Source organism: Lissotriton vulgaris, chromosome 2_2 (genome assembly GCF_964263255.1).
Source record: "Lissotriton vulgaris chromosome 2_2, aLisVul1.2, whole genome shotgun sequence".
NCBI classification, from domain to species: domain Eukaryota; kingdom Metazoa; phylum Chordata; class Amphibia; order Caudata; family Salamandridae; genus Lissotriton; species Lissotriton vulgaris.
The window spans coordinates 194,476,128-194,498,258 of record NC_141688.1 but is presented as its reverse complement, the minus strand read 5'-3'; positions in this window follow the sequence as shown (position 1 = coordinate 194,498,258).

The window sequence follows — 22,131 nt, the reverse complement described above, 5'->3', positions numbered from 1 at the left end:
CCAGAAAAATCCAACGCAACTTTAGACCATGCCTCATCTGGAATAGAAACAGGATGAAGAGGCAACTTATTGACTCTCCAATGTTTATCGGATAACAGACAAGAATCACATGTATCTATAAATAAAATGACATCCTTATCTAATGCAGGCCACCAGAAAAACTCTTTAAGTTTTCTGGAGGTGCTCCCAATTCCCAAGTGGCCTTGATGCGCACATTCCACCAATTTCGTACGTATCGAACAAGGTGGAATGCATTGATCTCCACGCATCAAGATTCCATTTACAATCGAAAGTTCCTCTGAAACCTGAGCAAATGATTTCATTGAAGAAGGTAAAGAAGGTTCCCTTGGCCATCCATTGACAATCATGTTCTCAACAGCTTGTAAAACTTTATCGTCACCATAAGCCTTGAACCAGAGTTCTTGAGTTAAGAATGGAAAAATCTCACTTGAGTCAGAGATAGAAGCTACAACACATTCCACATCATTAAATTTTGTCTCCACAAAGTCTTCCTGAAGAGGAAGTCTTGAGAGACAATCCGCTCTAACATTGAGACCACCAGATACATGACAAATTGTGAAATTAAATTTGTGTAACCTAGAAAGTAAACGCAGCAAACGTGCTGAGGCCTTCCCAGTACCATTACCATTCAGTAAATTGAGTAAAGGTTCATGGTCACTTAACAACACAAAATGTGTGCCCCAAATAAAACTTTTGAACTTCTCTACAGCCCATGAACAAGCCAATGCTTCCCGCTCAATTGTTGAATAATTCCTCTCTGCTGAGGACAAAGACCTTGAGGCAAACCCTACTGTACGTTCAAGAGAACCTGAATGTTGACATAAAACTGCACCAAGACCTAACTGGCTAGCATCAACCGAAATTGTACACATAATTCCTGGGCTAAAAGATGACAATGCTGGAGAATTTAAGATTGCTTCTTTAACAGTGAGAAATGACTTGTTAACATTATCAGACCATTCAAATTTGATATTTTTTTTTTAAGTAAATCCCGTAGGGGTTGAACAATCTGTGAATAACTAGACACAAACCTAGAGTAATACTCTGTCATGCCAAGAAACGACCTCAAGGAATCCTTGTTACCAGGGATAAGAACATCTGAAATGGCCTTAGTGAGAGAGAATTTAGGTTTTATGCCCTCTGAACTAATGCAGTGACCCAGGTAATCAACCTCTGATTTAAAAAATTTGCATTTATCTCTTCCCAAGGTGATGCCAACATTCTTGAAACATAACAGTACATCTTTTAATGTGCTAACATGTTCCTCAATACTTTTAGAAAAAATAAGGACATCGTCCTGGTATGCCTGAACATTTTTGATTTTACCTAACACAGAGTCCATGAACTTTTGAAAAACGCTAGCGGCTGAAGCTAAGCCAAAAGGTAATCTTAAATACTTATAAGCACCAAAAGGTGTGATAAATGTGGTTAAATCAGTAGACTTTGAAGATAAAGGGATTTGGTGATAAGCACTTCGCAGGTCTAAAAGTGTGAAAAACTTGCATCCATCAATACCAACAAGGAGATCCTGAATCTTGGGAATGGGATTACAATCAATCAATATATTTTTGTTTAAAGACCTAAGGTCTGCACACAAACGGATACTGGAGTCCTTTTTGCGAACAATAACAATTGGACTGACCCATTGCGATGAATTTGTAGGTTCAATGATTTTGTCAAGCACCATGTTATCTAATAATTTCTTTAAATCATCCCTAACACTAAGGGGAACTGCTCTAAGTTTATGTACAACTGGAATGGCACCAGGTTTCAACTTGATGAGATGTTCAAATGTTTCAACTTTACCCACATTTGAATTGAAAACTTCTGGAAATTGTTTCAAAATTTCATTAATAAAAGACTCATCAATTTCATTCACCATAGCAATTTCAACATCATCATTCACTTGAACTGGATTTTTGGAGCCAGGAACGAGTTTTAAGCCCATTTTGGCTAAATCCTGCCAACCAACTATGCTTTTACCATTAATGGCTACATAGACTTTAGTGAATGTTTTCCTACCTAGACATGTTACGTCAGACATGAAGAAACCAAGCATCTCAATGCGCTTTTCTCCATATGCTATAGGAATAATGTCAACTTTATATAAAGAGGTTGAATGAGCCCAGAACGTATTAAAATTAACATCAGAAACAATTGTGACAGGTGCACCAGAATCAGCCATCATGTCAAATGAGTGTTCACCAATAAACACTTGACAAGTGGGATCAGGAACACGTTCATCATCAATTAACTTACCAAATGAATCAACAGCCAAAATTTCTTTACGTTCGTTGGAAATAGTGGGAAATTCAATAGTATTGATGTTTAGATGTTGCATGTCAGACCCTAATTGGACAACATCAAAACCTAATAAGGTATCTGATTGGTAGGGGTCATGAGTATCAACAGCTCTAACATGCACAGTACGTTTTGATTTGCAAACACTATTAAAATGACCAATTTTATGGCAGTTTGTGCATTTCTTACCCAGGGCACTACATATTGGGCTATTACTAAGATGGGTTTTTGATCCGCATCTGAAACAATATGTATTAAAGCGAGGCTGTTGAGGTTTACTAAACTTATTTCTAACTGTTAACGCATTAACAGACAAGTCATTTTGAACAAGATTAACAGGGACAGAGTTTTCAGAAAAAATACTTTTTGATGAAACTATGCTCCTCTCGATGCTTTTAGCCATGTCAATGACCTCCGCTAAAGTAGGATCTCTGCAACTCAAAATCCTCTCTTGAATTTTTTTATGGCAGCAACCATAAACGAACTGATCTCTGATGTAAATGTCTAAGTCATTTCCGAAGTTAAACTCTGCTGACATGTTCCTTAAGACAGAAATAAAGTCTTCAACACTTTCCTCCATATTTTGTTTTCTTTTTCTAAAATTATAACGTTCCAAGATAACGCTTGGTTGAACTAAAAATGTGATATTCAGTCTATGAACTGCATCTCTGTAAACATTCCATCCATCACCTCTGCCAGGAGGAGGGATGGCTGTGGGTAAATTGTCAAAAATTTCTCTTCCAGCCCTTCCCAAATGGCTGTATAAAATGGCTAATTTCCTTTTTGCAGAATATTCCTCAGCATCAATTGCTATCAAGTAATTTTCAAAGCTTTTGAACCATATCTTCCAAGGTTTAACTGGTTTGCCGTTACTAGGTAAAAATGTATTTAATATAATCACTTGTTGATTATTTTCCATGTTAATGAACTCTTGAAGATTTTAAATATAAGATAACAGTTTAGAAAGGAAGGTGAAATGCCCAATGAGCCACTGAATTATAGTTATTTTGAAAGAGTTACTTCGAAAAGTCAAAATAAAATGCACATACCATTTTCTTGTAGTTTCCCTTTAAGAGATCGGCAGTTGCGCGAAAGGAAAGGGAACCACAGCGGTGTTTATTTCAGAAATAAGGCTCAGAAATGCAACGCTTACGTTGAGTCGAAGAAAGTGACATTCACTTCCTGGCAGGAAATCCTTCCGTTGCGCAATGTGCGCGATGAGCTCACCGGAGGCTATTCTCGCGGTATTTGAAAAGGGTTCGTAGAAATCAACGATTATGAAGAAAAAGGCATAACACAACGAAGAAAGCTCCTTAGTGAAAAATTCCAAAACGAGGTGAGAAACGCTTGTTTCTTTAAAATTAGGCACAGTAGAACAATAGTATTCTCGGAATTATGGTTAGTTGGGTTTACTAACGGACCGAGAAAATAGTGAAAATGCCAAAAATGTCGGAAAATCCCAAATCCTGTCGCCAAATGTGAAGTAGGGAATTATTGATGAAAGGAGAAATCTCAGGCACAAGTTGTAATCCAAGTAGGAAGTTTATTCCAACAAATCCAGCATCACACGGGAGTACTACTGGCCAGTAGTAAGCACAAGATTATACTGACCAGTAGACATACAGTTAAAGTAAAACAGTAGAATAACAGACATTGCATCCTCGAGAGATGCACACCTCAAACATAAACATGTTTGAAAGAACACTGTCTCTCGAGGATGCAGATCATGGAACACAAGAAGAATGTTACAGAACTTGTGAGTTATCTCGAGCAGTGACAATGGTAGACATAGAAGATGTACAGTACCTTACAACAACCCGCAACTTCTGCCACATGCCAGCGGTCGTTTCCAGGAGTCCTCGGAATACACAAGGGGTGAAGTGAAAAAACAAGTCGGCTTCTCCTCGGAACGTGAACAGCATCAGCACACAGGTGACAAGCACCAAACCATTACAGGGAGGAGCATATGTAGGAAGCAGAAACGGTAAAGGGTGTAAGACATAGAAGACAGACCATCATTCAGGCATTCTGGGATACGAAGTCATGTATCCTTCATATGTGCCCCTATGTGCTGAGAGTGTGACACTTTCCCACAGCATTGTTCCTCCAAATCCCCCCTTACCTGACCCCTCTGCCTCACGTCTGTTACCTGCTTGGAGCGCGGCTGGTAAGCGCCTGGAGCGATCGCACTGCCATAGAGCCACCCTGCTCAAGGATCCTGTGACCTCAATGACAGAGTCACTGTCACTCGATGGTGTGCTGCTTCATAGGCCTGCCTGCAAGACCAGAGGTGAACTTCACAAGGAATTATGGCGGACATGCCTTCAAGGTTAACCCCTACTTGCCACTACTAGGGTCCACCTGCTGGTGCGAAGACACCAGGGCTTTTAAGATCTTGCGAGCCTTCTAAGGTCTAGGATGGGAAGAGAGTGGTCTGGGGGACAGTCATGAAGGCTGAACCTGGTTCCCCAGTTCCAAAGTAAGCAGCTTTGACCATAGTGCCACATCCTCTCCCCCACTGAATACCATACTGCCTCACTGAGAGAAACTTGTAATGCACTGACCCGCTATAAATACCTGGATTGACTCAATTCAAATTAGGCACTAGACAAGAGCAGTATGCTGCCTAAAAAAATTAACAAAATCCTAGAAAAAACAAACACTCGTAGGGAATGCAAGATTAAGTAAAGCATGTGAAATGTAAGCAGGAACAACATGGTTACCTTTTTTCATTTTACACTCATTATTCAGAAATGAGTGAGTGCTTTTGCTGAAAAGTTAAGGCCATGACTACAGGGCCCATTGCTTATATCCTTTCAAAACGTAAGCAGTTTAAAAAGACCACATTCGTGAACACAGAGCCGTGGTACACATTTTGTTTTCCAATTAACCCATCAAGCAGATATTTCAGTACCTCCAGGAATAGTGCACTTTCCCACCCAGGGAAAAAAAATGTGTTCAAAGAGAGACGAGATAACAAAAGTAGCACTTCACTGGAAAATACTGTAAAGTGGCGCTAATGTTTTTAGGTGCGAATAAATCATTCTGGCCACCTTGCAATCACTTTAGTTAGTTATTTTTCATATTTTGAATGTTTTATTTCTCTCCGCCCCGAGGCTGCACTTAGAAATTGAAAAATTTCAGAAAAAGATAACGTTTCCAGCAAAAGTGTTTTTCTTTATGGATCCATTTCACAGGGGAGCAAATAAACAAAAGGAGGAAAGAGAAGGTAATCTCGGTTTTCACTAAATGAGGAGGAGCGAGACAGAAAGCGAGGGAAGAGTGGGAACAAACAGAGGGGGGGGGGGGTGCTGCCAGCTGCAGGAGAACTAGACACTGTCCTTGTCTTCTCTGGGCACGAAGGAAAAGACAGAGTCCTTTTCCTTCTCTCCCCCTTCAGCCCGTCCCCAAAAGCCGAGTCTTAAATCTTCCTTTGCGATTTCTGCCATCCAGGAGGCAGGTTTAAAATTAAAAAGTCAGGGAACGGACTGTATGAAATTAAAGAAGTTAGGGCACGCTGTGCCCTGCCGATCCCGCCCACTTCGACCACTGGTTTGGATAGACTGGCCTCTCCTTTGACACCACTCTTTCAGTTGCCAGATGTATGTAGTACGGTGTGGGGATGGATTGGCCTCTCTTTTCAGACCTCTCTCTCTGATGATGGGTGTGCGAAGTAGGGAGTGGGCAGAAACTGGTCTCTCTTTTCAGACCCCTCTCTTAGATGATAGGTGTGCATGGTTGGGCGTGGGGAGGAACTGGCCTCTCCTTTCAGACCTCTCTCTCGGATGACAAGTGTGCGTAGTAGGGAGGGTACAGTAGCTAGCCTCTCCTTTCCGACCCCTCTCTCTGATGACGGGTGTGTGTAGTGCATTGTGGGGAGAGACTGGGCTCTCCCTTCAGACCCCTCTCTCTGATGACGGGTGTGTGTAGTGCATTGTGGGGAGAGACTAGGCTCTCCTTTCAGACCCCTCTCTCAGATGATGGGTGTGTGTATTAGTGTGTGAGGAGGGAAATACAGGTGTGCATAACAAATGTGCATACCAGAGTGTATTCAAAGATCATCTACTCCTTCCTATTTTTCAAGATCCTGCAAGAGTCTTGTAAAAGCGTATAATTCTTTTTATAAACAAATTAGCCTTCTGCTCATCACAGAACTTATGTCTTACACACTTCCTCTCAATAACAAAGGCAACAATATGCATTTCTACTAGTAGAATGTATTGAGAACGCACCTACTCGAATTTACTATTCGCGATTCCGCGGACCTCCTGCAACATCATACATTTTTTTGTGAAACAATATACATTTATCTTCTTCACAGCAGTTATGCTGTACAGACCCCCTCTCCAAATCCAGAAGATGCCTTTCTGCTGCCCACTTATACATATTTTTTACTTGATTTCCAAAACACCTGCAATTTTTGACAGTAAAGGTCTCTCTACATGGACAAGACACAATAGTGTTGAAGTAGGCAAGCATATTGATATTCTTCTCTCCGTACGTCTTAGAAATTGACATCTGTGGGAAACTGTAATTAGTGCCCCACGACTCATAGAATGTGGCGTCTCTCTGAATGGTGACGGGTGACCCAGAATAAGCCTTGACCATCAACGACACATTACCAATGCAAGCTTCACGTGTAGAACCCTTCCAGATGTGGACTGAATGGTACAGTGTAAATGTGAGTACTATAGTGTTTGAGGATTATGCACACATATCAACATCCACATTCCCAATCTTTACAGTTTGTTTCACGCTCCTGCACACACTTTGATAATGGCCCCTTTTTTCATACGATAAACATCTCTTGCCAGCAGCAGGACAGCCAGGTATTGGATGTCCAATAGCAATTCAAGGTTGCAGTTCAATGCTTTATTTGACCCAGTGGTATCTCATGCTGAGCACCAGCACTTAAGCATCAACACCAGCGCTTTTCATGTGCACCAGTTAAGGACACATTCATTTACGGGGAGACTAAGTGATTTTCCCAGAATCACAGGATGTTGAGCTGAGACTCACACCTGGTTCCCTAGCTCAGAAGTCGGCAGCTCTGGCTAGTACGCCACATCCTTACCCCACTTTCATTATTTGGTTCTGTGCTATCAGGAGAAATGGGCTGGTGTAATCTGCCTCCTAAAGAGAACCCCAGTACTTTTTAGGTCTCGCCTGAGCCAGCGCGCATGCGCTGCTCTGCGAGTCTTTTTCTAAGGGCTTCAGACTGGGACGACAAGCTTGTGCGTGTGTTTTTTGGGGGCTCCCACGCTATTGGCTTTGCGTGCATCTTTCTAAGAAAGACAGCACGCAATTGGCCAAAGACCTGGAATTGTAGCCGCCCATGGCCTATGGCTTGCGGTTACGCGCAGCCTGCCACACAGCGCAATCTGATTCCAATTTGCTGCATTCCAGTATAGGGTTACTAATTAACCCAGCACGTTCGCTTTCACTTTCGCGACCACACTTGTTTACACTGCTTGTCTTGCCGTTGCTTTGCCATGCCGTTGCTTTGCCGTCTGCAGGTGTCATGGCCAACCTGTCTCGCCTTCGCTCTACCTGCCTGGTACACTAAGCTTGGAATGGTTAGGACAAATATTGAAACCATTCAGCACCAGAGTGATGGAGGACACTGGATGCTTTTTCCCGTGTGCTTGCAACAGTGATCTTTATACTTTTTTGACCCTCCATGTGACTATAATTTGCTGATTTGTTGCTAGACAAGGAAGTACTCTACCTTTGGCAGTGCTTGTGTTTTTTTCGGCATGGGATTGAAAGCACTTCTGGACAGAAGGCGGGGGTAATCTTTGCACACAAGTGGGAAGAGATTTGTGCTTCATAAATCCTTTCCTTCATGTTTCACCTCTTGCGTCTGTGTCAGGCAGACATATGTTTCCAATCGGAACGAAAAGCTTTAAGTCCATCACCTAACTAAAAAACATTGCTGAAATGTTTGGCCTTTCCTTGCAATTTTAAGTATAAAATAACTGTAAAATTTAACATCAGCCTAACGTGAAAATACGTATTTGAAAGTTAATTACATTTTTTACCAGAAACTAGTGATGCTTTTTTTTATTTTTTAGATCTTGTCTACCACACAGTGCATGTTTTCCCGCTGTCTCCCTCATGCAGGCATGGCCCGTGCCGGGCGTTATACTGGGGCAGTGACGTCAGGCAGGGGAGGGTCAGGGTGGGGGGTTGTAAAATGTGGGATATGGACCATTAGAGGTAAGTACTGAAAAAAACAAATGAATTTCATTGCCCACGCTGCATCACATTTGGCGATGCAGCGAGGGCAACGAAATTCGTTTTATTTATTTTTTCCGATACTTACCTTTAATGGTCCATATCCCACATTTTACAACCCCCACCCTGACCCGGCTCCTCTGCCTGACATCACCGCCCCAGTATAACGCCTGGCACGGGCTGTGCCTGCCCTCATGTACTTCTCTCCATCTGCACTGTCCTATCTGTTGCCCATGTGCTTTTCCCTTCCCTCTGTATGTTGGGCTCGCCCTAATGTACTTCCCTTTATTGCTTTCTCACAGTGACAGCAGTACTCCACGTGAGGCCGAGCCTATCGCCCTCAGCAGGAACTGGTCAAAACTTGTGAAGTCAGGGTGGTTTCAGTGAGGTGTTCACATGGTTACAGTTTTGGTCTGTTCTGTTGACGTGCGTTAAGCCCACCCAAACACACAGTTGGGATAAATGTGGGAATGCCACTTTGTAAGACTCAAAGTGCCTGACATTTCGGTCTTACAGAAATATGGGGAAATAGTGTCTTTGACCCATTTGTGGGGCTTTCATGCCAGCACCACCACTCTGCATTCCCATGGGTCACTAGATTTCTGAAATGCCAAGATTTACTGAGCTTCCCTGGTTGCAGTCTTACCCATACTCTAAAAACTATAGCCATTTTCGATGGCAAGTTAGAGGAAATAGGGACTTCTGTGGGTTTAGTCTTAATGAGGCGGCAGCGAGGTGGTAAGGCCCTATTCTTCCCGCTTGCCAATGCCAAGGCCAATGCCTGCCTTGGCACCGGCCCATTTTGGGTTTGATTCCTAGCTCAAGGCTTCAGATAGCATTTTTGCCACCCACTGAATGCAGATTTGGTGTTTCAACCATCTCTGCCGACTCACACCTCAAAACGATGATCAAGGATTCCAAATGCCCTCTCAATTGCTATGGCTGCAGTATTTGTGCTGTGGATACTGTGATCCAAAAACACTACTTGGGCTCAAGAGGTGGGGTGTGTGACCTGATGGGCTGTGCCACATAATTACACACCACATAATTACACTCTACTCAATGCAACATAAATTCACTCCACATAATACCACTCAGTGCGACAGTTACACGCCACATAATTACCTCTCTACTCAATGCAACATAAATACACCCCACATACCACTCAGTTCCACATAAATACAATTCCCATAATTACACTCTACTCAATGCAACATAAATACACTCCACATAATACCACTCAGTGTCACATAATTACACGCCACATAATAACACTCTACTTAATGCAACAAAAATACACTCCATATCATACCACTCAGTGCCACATAATTACACGCCACATATTTACACTCCACTCAATTTAACATAAATACACTCAACATAATACTACTCAGTACCACATAATTACATGTCACATAATTACACTCTATTCAATGCAACATAAATACACTGCACGTAATGCCACTGTGCCACATAATTACCCGCCACATATTTACACTCTACTCAATGCAACATAAATACACTCTACAACATTCCACTCAGTGTAACATAATTACACACCACACAACTACACTATACTCAATGCAACATAAATACACTCCACATACCACTCAATACCACATAATTACACTCTACTCAATGCAACATAAATACACTCCACATAATACAACTCAGTGCCACATAATAACATGCCACACAATTACACTCTACTCAATGGAATATAAATACACTCCACATAATACCACTCAGTGCCACATAATTATATGCTACATAATTACACTGCAGTCAGGGCAACATACACTCCAAATAATACCACTGAGGCCACATAATTACACTCTACTCAATACAACAGAAATACACACCACATAATACCACTCAGTGCCACGTAATAATAATACGCCTCTTAATTACACTCTACTCAATACAACATAAATACACGCCACGTAATACCACTCAGTGCAAAGTAATAACACGCCACATAATTACACTCTACAGCACAGCTTTCCAAACTGTGTGGCGCGACACATTACTGAGTCACGCCCCAGCCGTAAGTGTGTCGCGCGATGAGATGAGTTGCCGTCTGCCGGCATCTCAGCTGTCTGTCTGTCGAGCTGTAGGGGCTGTTAGAAGGGGTGAGACAACAACAAGGCCCCATTAACATGTACAAGGTCTTTAACGACCTGTGAAGTGCTCGGATTCGGCTGTGAGCGGTCCCGGGCTGCCACGCACGACGGGGGGGGGGATGAGTGGGGGCTGAAGCCCTCTGATTCCAATGGGGGTGGGAGCTGAAAAGCTGGAGATGGCGCCCACCTGCTCTGTAATTTCGGTCCAGTGAAGGGATTTGTTTTTCTTCGCGCCGACTTTACCCGAAGGCGTCGGAGCGCTTCACAATAGGAACAGGAATGATCCATGAGGAGGAGAAGATTACAAAAGCAAACCTTAAGTTACACGAGGGACAATTGTGAGCAAACCAAATGCAAGAGGCAGCAAACGGAGCAACACAGGAGGAAAAAGTGAGGTGTGCGCAGGTTCCAAGTGGAGGTGTAATACTGCAATGTATGGCAGACCCTCAAGACGAGCCGTCAGTGGGGGTGCGCACCCCGCGTGTCCGCACCATTTGTCTTCAATGCGTGTCTTTTGACTCTGGCTCCCCAGTCTCCTGCCGGACTCTGCCACTTGTTCCATTTGAAGCTCCCGCTGCCACCACCTCTCAAGGAGCTAGCTGCCTCGAGCAAGCGATACCGAGGGCTGCTCTTTTGCAGAAAAAGAACAACAACACTCGTTTGAAAGTGACGCGAATTCTGCAGGCTCCCCGCTCAGCTCCCCGGAGACCAGGGCCAGGAGTGAGACTAGCACTTCTTGTTTATTATTATGTATATGCCACTTCGGAGGGATGCTTCCTGAGGCCGCCAGATGCTGACTTTTTAGGGAGCTCTGTAGCTAAGGGGGGAGGGGCGGGCGGGGATTAGTTTGCCCCAGACCCACACTTCGGTCAGATGGAGCTGCCTCCTGCTGTCACAGCAACGAGTCCAGGGACACACGGGGTGTTTATTGCATTGCCGTCATTCTGAAGTAGTGTTTCATAGATGTGCCTGGTGCCTGACTCCTGCTTAAGATCCTACACATGTCAGGCGCAGTCTGCAAAGTGCCAATGCTTCTCCCTTCCCCCTACTTGCCTTTCCCACGCCTTCCTCCTTTTATGTTTCATCCTCTTGCATATCCACCCTTTCTTTCTCTCCGGGGGCCAGTATTTCCACTTGGAAGCATGCATTTCATTTGTTTTGTTTTTACAAGCTAAGATATGGTAGAAAACAACCAAACTAGAGCCAAAGGTGTCAGAGTGCTTTACATGAGCACCAGTTGTGTTACAGACGGACACTTACATTTTTGTGTGTGTGTGTGTGTGTGGCGTTGTGTGTGTGTGGGGTTGTGTATGGGGATTGTGTGTGTGTGGGGGGGTTGTGTGTGTAGGGTATGTGGGGGGGTGTGTGGGATGTGTGTGGGGTGTGCGTGTGTGGGGTGTTTTGTGTGGGGTGTGTGTGGGTGGGGTGTGGGGGGTGTAGGGGTGTGTGTGGGGTGTGTGTGGGGGTGTGGGGGATGTGGGGGGTGTGGGGTGTGTGTGGGGTGTGTGTGTGGTTGTGTGTGTGGGGTGTGTGGGGTGGTGTGTTTGTCGGGTGGTGTGTGTGGGGTATGTGTGTGTGGGGTGTGGGGCCTGAACCCACCATAGGTGGTTCGGGCTCGCTCGCAGCGCTTCCTCGTGTTACCGTGTCCCTGAAATATTTCCACAAAAAGGTGTGTCACCAACATGAAAAGTTTGGAAAGCTGTGCTCTACAAAATGCAATATAAATACACTCCACTTAATAACACTCAGTACCACATAATTACACACCACATAATTACTCTAGTCAATGCAATATAAATGCACTCTACATAATACCACTCAGTACCACATAATCAATCACACATTAAAATTACTCTATTCAATGCAACATAAATACACTCCACATACTACCACTTAGTGCTTCATAGTTACACACCACATAATTACAATCTACTCAATGCAAAATAAATACACTCCACATAATAGCACTCAGTGCCATATAATTACTCACCACATAATTACACTCTACTCAATTATTATTATTTATTATTATTATAGGAGTTTATAGAGCGCCTGGTGACGCCTCCCGGCGTGTCCCCGCGCTTAGGAGAGAGTATTACTTGGGCGGAAGAAGAGACAGGCAGCAACCAGTGAAATTAGCTAGTGAAAAGATGTGTTTTTAGAAGTTTCCTAAAAGATGTTTCGCTTTTTTCCTGTCTAATATTCGTGGGGAGGGTGTTCCACTCCTTGGCCGCAAGAGTGCGAAAGGACCTGCCTCCAAGTCTGGCTTTTTTTGGGCGCGTGGTTTTAAGCAAACCTGTTCCCTTAGAACGTAGAGATCTGGAGGGTTCATAAAGGGAGACTAGGTCAGACAAATAGGAGGGTGCTCTCTGATGAATGATCCTATGGCACCAGAGAAGTGCCTTAAAAATTAACCTCTTTCTGATGGGCAGCCAATGCAGAGCATCCAAGGAAGGTTTAGATGGAGCTCTGCGCGGGAGTCTGAGCACAAGGCGTGCCGCTGAGTTTTGCAGGACCTGCAGCTTTCTAATGTTTTTTTCAGAAGTGCCCAACAGAAGCACATTCCCGTAATCAATGCGGGAAGTGATCAGAGCTTGTGTCATGGTGCGCCTGGAACTCAATGGGAGTAGGTCCACGGTGCGGCTGAGCGTCTTCATAACTCCAAAACATTTTCCAACTGTTTTTTTAACATGACTGTCATACGAGAGTTTGTTGTCAATCCAGACACCCAAATTCTTGGCCTCCTTACTGGGGGTGGGTATTGGTCCCAGACATGTAGGCCACCAGTCTTTGGTCCAATTGGTGTTGTTTCCCCCTATAATGAGCACCTCTGTTTTTGTTCCGTTTAATTTGAGGCAGTGCTCATTCATCCATATGGCCAGCTTGCACATACAGGATTTGAAGTTATCGGCCTCCGAGGAGGGGGATTGAGACAGGGAGATCAGGAGTTGTGTATCGTCAGCGTAGGAGACAAGCTCCACGCCGAACGATTGGACCACCTCTGCCAAAGGTGTCATATACAAATTGAACAGGGTGGGGCTCAGGGCCGAGCCCTGAGGTACCCCCTGTTCTAAGGTCAGGCTGTCCGAGAGATAGGTTCCTCTTTGGACCTGAAAGCTTCTGTTGGTTAAAAAAGCTTTCAGCCATCCTAGAGCCTCTTTTGTGACTCCCGCTCTGTTTAGACACTGTAGCAGTATGGAGTGAGCTACAGTGTCAAACGCGGCACTGAGGTCCAGCATGATCAAGGCCATGGTTTTGCCTTTGTCCGCTCCCTCCCGCAGAGTTTCAGTAGCTCTTAGGAGTGCTGTCTCTGTGGAGAAGCCTGATCTAAAGCCCGATTGAGAGGGATGGAAGGTTTCTTGTGTTTCAAGATGTCTCATAAGTTGGGCATTAGCTACTTTCTCAGCTAATTTAGCGAGGTAAGGGAGTAGAGAAATTGGACGTAGATTCTCCAATATATCCTGGCTCAGGTTAGGTTTTTTCTTGATGGGGAATACTATAGCTCTTTTCCAGTCCGCGGGGAGAGTAGCTGTAGAGAATGATATTTGCAACATATGTCTGAAATGCGGTTCCAGGGCAGGGAGACTGGCCGTTAAAATTTTAGGAGGGGCGGGATCGCGTGGTGAACCAGATTTAATACTCTTACAGATTTTAGTTAGAGTTTCAGTTGGAGGTACAGAAAAGGTACTTAGATGGATGGGAGTGTTTATATAAGAATCATTCTCTATGAAGTCATTGCCAGATTTTATGTTGCTAGAAAAATTTGCATAGATGTTGGTGATTTTGTCGGAGAAGTACTTGGCAATCTTATTGAAAATATCCACTGAATCATTCTGGGGAGTGGGGTTGGACTCAACTATAGAGATCTCCTTATAGATCAGAAAAAGCTCTTTGGAGGAGTTCTCAGCTTCCTGGATTCGCTTATTATAATAGGAAGCTTTAGATGTACGTACCATTCTGTAGTAATCTTTTTGTGCTGTTTTATATCTGGTTTTTATTTCAGGGCAGAAATTAACACGCCAATCTCTTTCGAGCTTTTTACACGCTGTTTTCGCGATCTGGAGCTCCTGACTAAACCATGGGGCAGTTTTTCTAGTTCTTGTAGCATTGGTGGTAGTACGAATGGGAGCGGTAGCATCCAGCGCTTTTGTGATATTATCCTGTAAGTGAGCATAGGTTGTCTCACTATCAGATCCTTTTGGGGGGCCAGCATCCTGAATGATGTTAGAAAAGGAGTCAGTGGAGAAATGTTTCCATCTTCTACGCTTGAATCGTTGTGAGCTTTGTTTGTGCTGCTCAGACCTTTCTAGTTGAATGGATATAGGCACTTTAAAGTGATCAGACCAAGGAATTGGCTGAGGAGCAAAGGTTTGAATTCCCTTCCAATTTCCAAATACCGGGTCTAGTAGATGACCATGGTGGTGAGTAGGATCGGTATTTTTTAGCTCTAGTTCTAAGGAGAGTAGCTCTGATTTGATATCTGCTGCCTCTTTATTGAATGGGTCGTCAAAATGGACGTTAAAGTCACCAAGCACTAAAACACTTCAATGCAACATAAATACACTCCATATAATACCACTCAGTGCCACATAATTAAACCCCACATATTTACACCCTACTCAATGCAACATAAATGCCCTCAACATAATGCAACTCAGTACCTCATAATTACACTGTACTCAATGGACCATAAATACACACCACATAATATTTATTTTATTTATTTATTTTTTGCAATGGGAAAGTGAGATTTTTGATCGATTATCAGATCACCTTAACTCCTATCTCACTTGAGTCTTTTGGATCGATTGTTGGCTGTCATTGAGTAAAAGGCAAACCCTACATAGGTCAAACCAGCCCAAAACTGACACAACTCTAAAGAACCACTTACTACGGATAAGTTTAAAGATTTATTATAAAGCCAAAATTAGTTGCAGGTACAAACATCTCAATATAAGGTTCAAAAGATACACAGGTAATAAGATGAACATGAATTCTCTGAGAGATCTTAATCGGCAGAAGAAAACTACCAAAACCAATTCAAAAATCAGTAAGTTAAATATCATCGACACAAGATGAATCTTAAGCGTCATTTACAGAAAAGAAACAAATCAGGTTAGACTGACCCTACACTAGACTAGATGACATCCCTACTTAGCAAGTTCTTTACCTAAAAAGGTGTCAGCCGTGTTGACTTCCAAAGAAGTTCAATCTCTCTCTCTTAGCCTTAGATGGAAAACCTATGCATTGTAGCAGTACCCTTTCTGCCTACCCATCCGCTCTCTAAGGGTCCTCAGGCCATCTGCTCTACCTCCTCCCCAGGGCACTGTCCCTAATACAAAATCACAATATGGGTGGAACGCCCCTTTGAGACGCCCACCACGTACACAATTCACGTGGTCTCGATTCTGGTTTTTTCCATAGTTTCGCTTCTTTGGGCCGTCTGTTAAAGTTGACCTTGCTTCCCAGGCTCCGTCTCCAGCGTGCTGGTACCCCCATGACATTCCAGTAGCAGGGCCCCAAATTCCAGGCTCCCCTTATCAGGCTAGGCCATAAAACTTCGACCAGCATTGGCAATTTATTTTAACGAGGCTTGACTTTTAACTAACACGTGCAGATCAAAGAAGACACTTTATCTCTCCGGGCCTACTAAATTACGTGCAGTAGCCTGCACCCTGTGAACCATTATTTCTAAACTTAAAATAATATGCTAACACACCACACTCTGGTTATACAAAACACTTCTATAAAACATAGCCTTTAACATATAAGCAAAATCATTGAATAATATTGAATCCATGTTACATGAAAGATGCAATTGTACATTTCGTTCTTATACAGTGCCATGTGGTCTGCACGTTTCTTCATTTTGCACATTACATCCTTCTTCATTTAGCAGCTACATAACATGGAACCTGATTAACACATCTAACATTTCTAAACATTTCCACACACTTCTATATTAGCCCACACTCTATATGTGCTCTCTATATCTAACAAAGCAATCGTGAGTAAATGCGGATACATATTCTCATATCTCTAGTTACCTTAGCTAACTTTACGCAACTGGGTTGTAAATATGGCGTATTCATACATTTCATTCAAATTGCGCTCTCTCAGTCCCCCCCTTTGATGACCTCCAGGGGTCATCACTAGTACACCAATTTGAATGGGTCAAACAGAACTTGTTGCAAGGCTCCCTCTTTTTATCGTCTGTAGAGCCCTCAGACTCCTATACTGATGATCTTGCATAGCAGCTAACCTCTGCTCCTGTTCTCTCATAGACCTTTGCAATCTGTTCGACCTATACCATTGGTACAGTCTCACTAAACCCCACAATATGATTATGCAAATGTTCAAAGGCAAGATGGCGACCGTGTGAGACGGTCGGGAAACAGCTCGCGTGAGGAGGAGTGTAAAGTCGAGCAATGACCCCGTTTTTCCCCTAACAGAGGCTGTGATTCGGATGCTGGGTGGATTCTGCGAGGGTCTCTAAACGTCGGGGCAAAAGAAAGCGCAAGAGAACGGCAAGAAGTTGGCAAGAAGTCGCGGCTGGGTGAAACTGACGCGCATGAAACTTACGTGCTGTCAGCCGCTGCAGCGGCTGCTACTGGAGGTGTTCCAGCTGACGCGGCGGGTCAGAGGCGGAGCTGCTTCTAGACTGCAAGCGGAGGCGGCGGAGTTCGCGGAGATAATCTACAGAGTCGAAGCCCTGCGGAGTCGCTTCCAAAATCGGCAATCCCAGCGGAGAAGGAAGTCCCGCGCTAAGAAGCTACTGAATTCAAATACTCACCTTCCAAGAGACGGTGAGGAGCAGAGATCCTAAAATCTGGAGGGCATTGGAGTTGTACAGACTGAGAGCGACGAAAACGAGGATTTGTTTGGCGGTAAGGAGACATTTGGGCCAGAAGAGAGGCGAAGGGCAATTATGGCTACTAAAATGAGCGCTAGCGCTAAAGCAGCAGCTAGAAGAAAAGCAGCAGCGGCGCTTGCAGAGTCTATGGCAGACAATGAAGGTAGTAAGAGGAAGAGACAAGGCTCCTCTCAAATAAAAAAACTAGCTCAGCAGGGTGCTAGCAAGGGGAACTCGGATAATCTGGGCACTATTCCAATATCAGACATCTTCCAGAAGTTGAATAAGAATAAAGACACTAAAGATATGAAAGATCAGAAGGAGGATGATACACAGGCTCCCCCGGATAATGGTAATGAGGAGGTACCTCCATGCACTGCAACTGATGATCTCGCAGAACAGTTGGATTCTGTAGTATTGGTGGAAGAAAGGGAACTGCAAGGGGAAACTCCGGTAGAAGATCAGTTGATTGAAGGTAAACCTTTATCTCATGGCATGGAAGGGATCTTGCAGGATGATACAGGGGGAAGCAGCTGTAGTAAAAAAGAAGCCCAAAGTGATGCATTCTTCTCGGTATCAGAGGGTGGCCAATGGTCTGAGGAAGGAGATGATAGCTTGGAACAAGAAATCAGCGATATAGAGACTGGCAGCGACTCAGAACCTGAGGAAAGTACCCCCCCAAGCACAGCGGTAAAAATGGCGGTGAGAGCAAAAACACTTAATCAAAATGGAGAGCCACCGCTTTCGAATGCTCCCCTAGACAGCCCTGAGGGGGCCTTGGCACAAATGTCGCTCCTGGAGATTATTCACCAGGAGATATTGGCTCACAGAGAGGAAGCAAGGCAAGACAGTCGGAAATCCCAGGCGGCAGTGAGGAAAATACAAGGGGAGGTGAGAAAGCTGACAAAGGCGTGTGTGAACCTCGGTGAGCGAGTGACCAATCTGGAGGATAGAGTGGTATCCACAGAAGCGGATTCAGCAGCGGCAGTCAAGAAAGTCGACATGCAAGCAAAACAGTTTACCGACGTTCAGTGGAAACTTGAGTCGTTAGAAAATAGGTCACGGCAAAACAACCTTCGTGTCCTTAAATCCCCGAAGGGGCCGAGGGGACTGATATGAAAGCATTCATCGTCAAGCTCTTTGTGACCGCTTTTAAGGAGTTGAAAGATTGGGATTTTGAGAGGGAGATCCAGAGAGCACATCGCACCCCGGCAAACATCTATCAAAAGGCAAAAGAGGGAGTCAAGCCTAGGGCAATCTTGATATTTCTGGGCAACTTTAACTTGAGACAAGCAATTTCTGAGAGGGCGAGACCTGATAAAAAAAAACAGTTGATGAATATACCTTTTTCGTTCGCCCTGACTTCTGCCATATTACAGTCGAGAGACGCTGGAGATTACGGCAGATGATCAAACCTTTCCAAGACAAGGGTATGCAGGCTTACCTGATCAACCCCGCCCAGCTGAAAGTAATACGGGATGGAAAAACATTGTATTTCTCGTCAGAGATCAAAGCTAAAGAGTTTTTGATGTCGTAGTTGGTGTACTAAAAGAATGATCAAATGCTGACCCAAATGTGAATGGGAATGGAAATGGGAGTACTGTAGTATAATATTTTCGTGGGGAGTGAACAGAGTAGGGGGTACTCCCATGTATCACTGAAGGAGTTCAAAGAAAAATGACGGATCCTAACTGGTAGCTAACACATATGGTGGAGGGGTTGGTAAAAGATGGGGGATCATGTTTTGTTAATGTAAATTTGGTGGGGGGTAAAACTAAGGGGCACAAAAGGTTACAGTAGTTGTCACTTCTCCTCACGCTAAGCTGTAACCATCACGTGCAAAGACCAGCGGTCTGAGCGCCTCAAGACAAGTGGGAGGGTTGAGGGGGAGCTCCATTCTGGAGCTCGACAGGGGGAGGGAGGAAGCGCAGTGGGAGGAGAGGGTGGGGGTGGGGGGGAAGGGGGGGGGGAAATTGGAAAAAACAAGAGATGGAAAGGAACAGTCTGCAGGCTAATATCAGGTCTCTGGATAAGAATCAAGGTAGGAAAGGCAAATACGTAAAACATGTTAGACATTAGAATTTGCAGTATTAATACAGGGGGTTTAAATGATTGGAAGAAGAGGCAGAGATTGACCCATTTAATCAGAACAAATAATATCGATATAGTTTGCGTTCAGGAAATCCATATTCCCTGGAATAAAAGGAAGATCTTGGAAATGTATGGGTTTACTTTGATTGGTTGTTCCACCCAATCATCAATGATAAGAGGAGTGGCTATACTAGCTAAAAATCATCTAGGTGGAGCGAAACGTATCAAAACAGATGGCTCAGGCAGATGGCTATTGGCTGAAATGAATATGGGGTTCACATTATGTGTAATGTATGGTCGAAATGAGGATGATTCTATGATGTTTGATAAGTTGGAAGAGGAATTGGCCAATTGGGATACCCCGCTGATATATTTGGTGATATGAATATCTCTGCAGACTGGCGCCAGGGGAGAATATATACAGGCCGAAAACGAAAGGTTAAGGCAGCAATAAGCTCCATGATGCAGTCTCATGGCCTGGTAGACATCTGGGGAGATAAGATGCCAGGTGATAGTGGCTATACATATTTCTCCCATCCAGCACAAAAGTATTCTAAGTTAGACTATTTCTTCATCACAATGGGAGAGATTGGGAAAGTAAACATTCAGAAATTACCAAGAATAATTTCAGATCATAATCCTCTGGTACTCACTTATAAAGTTCCCAGTGTATTAAGGAAAACCTCTAGATGGACCTTCGACAGGAAATTATTAAATGACGAAAGGTTTTTAAATCATATGAAAATGTGGTCAAAAGAATTCTTTGATCTTAATAGGTATAGTGCATCCAGAAATGGTGTTTGGGAATCGTATAAAGCTGCATTAAGAGGGGAGACGATCAGCTGCGCAACAAGAATTAGGAAAGAAGATAAGAGCAAGATAGATAATTTGATAGCAGCTCTGGCTGAAACAGAGAGACATCATATCGAGGAAATAATAACTGGTAAAGATAGTAGTGAGACTACCAGAAATATGGCCAGGATTAAGGGTGACCTTTTAAAAATAATCACTCAGAAAGAGATTTGTGCATATCAAACGCAAAGAGCAAGGCGCTATGAGACCGGGGAGCAGGCGGGCAGAGCATTAGCATTGCGTATAAGGCAAGATTTGAATAGAAATAACATCAGTAAGATAAGCTACAATGGGAGAGAATATAATGACCCGAACTCTATATTACAGGCATTTCATGAATTTTACCAAAAACTATATGATCAGGATCCAGGGGCGGTATTTCCTATACAAGACCAATCTCTTATAACACCTAGGGTGGAGGAGGAAGATAGAGATCGGCTGGAATTGGGTATAACAAAGGAGGAGATAAAAAATGCTCTGAGTGAACTAGCATTGGGCAAAGCGGCAGGTCCAGATGGGATCCCGATCGAGGTTTATAGGGCTTTGAGGGAAGAAATTCTGCCAATACTGGAGGATCTTTTTAATGGAGTCATATGTTCAGGTGTTATTCCTGATAGTTGGAAGCAGACCAACATTGTGGTATTCCACAAAAAGGGAAAGCCGGAGGAAAACCCGGGCTCATATAGGCCGATCTCTTTAATTAATACAGATGCGAAACTATATTCAAAAGTTTGGGCTAAAAGATTAGGAGGGATTATAGATCAACTTGTATCGCCCTGGCAACATGGGTTTGTTCCAGGGCGTGGTACCACCGAACACACTGCAAGGGCTATTTCATTATTTGATGCTGCTACTATGACAGGGAATGATATGGCTATGATTTTATTGGATGCCGAGAAGGCGTTTGACCGTGTAGTATGGGATTTCATGAGGGATGTGTTGGAGAAAAGAGGTTTCGGAGAAAACTGTAGGAAAGGTATTAAGGCTATGTATGCGGATCCAGTTGCCAGAATCACTACTATGGGGCTTCAATCAGAGGAGGTAACAATCAAAAGAGGCACACGCCAGGGCTGTCCCTGCTCACCTATATTATTCGCGTTATACATAGATCCGTTGATTAGGAAATTCTTGGCCTCAGACAGAATATCCCCTGTTATTTCGCATGGTCATACTACTAAGATACTAGCGTATGCGGACGATTTGGCAATTGTTACTAATAATCCGGATATAGCAATACAGGAATTAAATAATCTGGCTTACCAGTTCGGGGCATATTCAGGGTATAAACTCAACACGGAGAAAACTATAATAATCTGTACAAAGAACATCCAGAAAAGAGATCAAAGATATGTTGACACTGCTATTTATGTAGGAGTTAAAATTAATGCAGATGTGGGAAAGATAATTCAGGAAAATTATTTGCCAGTATTGGCGGCGATAGAGAAAGAGTTGAGGAGAATCGATGTTTTACATTTATCTTTGATTGGACGAGTTAATGTTCTCAAAATGACAATGTTTCCGAAACTGCTGTATCTATTTCGTGCTATCCCCTTATTAATTGAAGAAACTTTGATAAAAAGAATGGAATCAGTCTTCTCACAGTTTCTCTGGCAATATGGTAAAGTAAGAAGATCGCTAGCTAAACTGTCACTA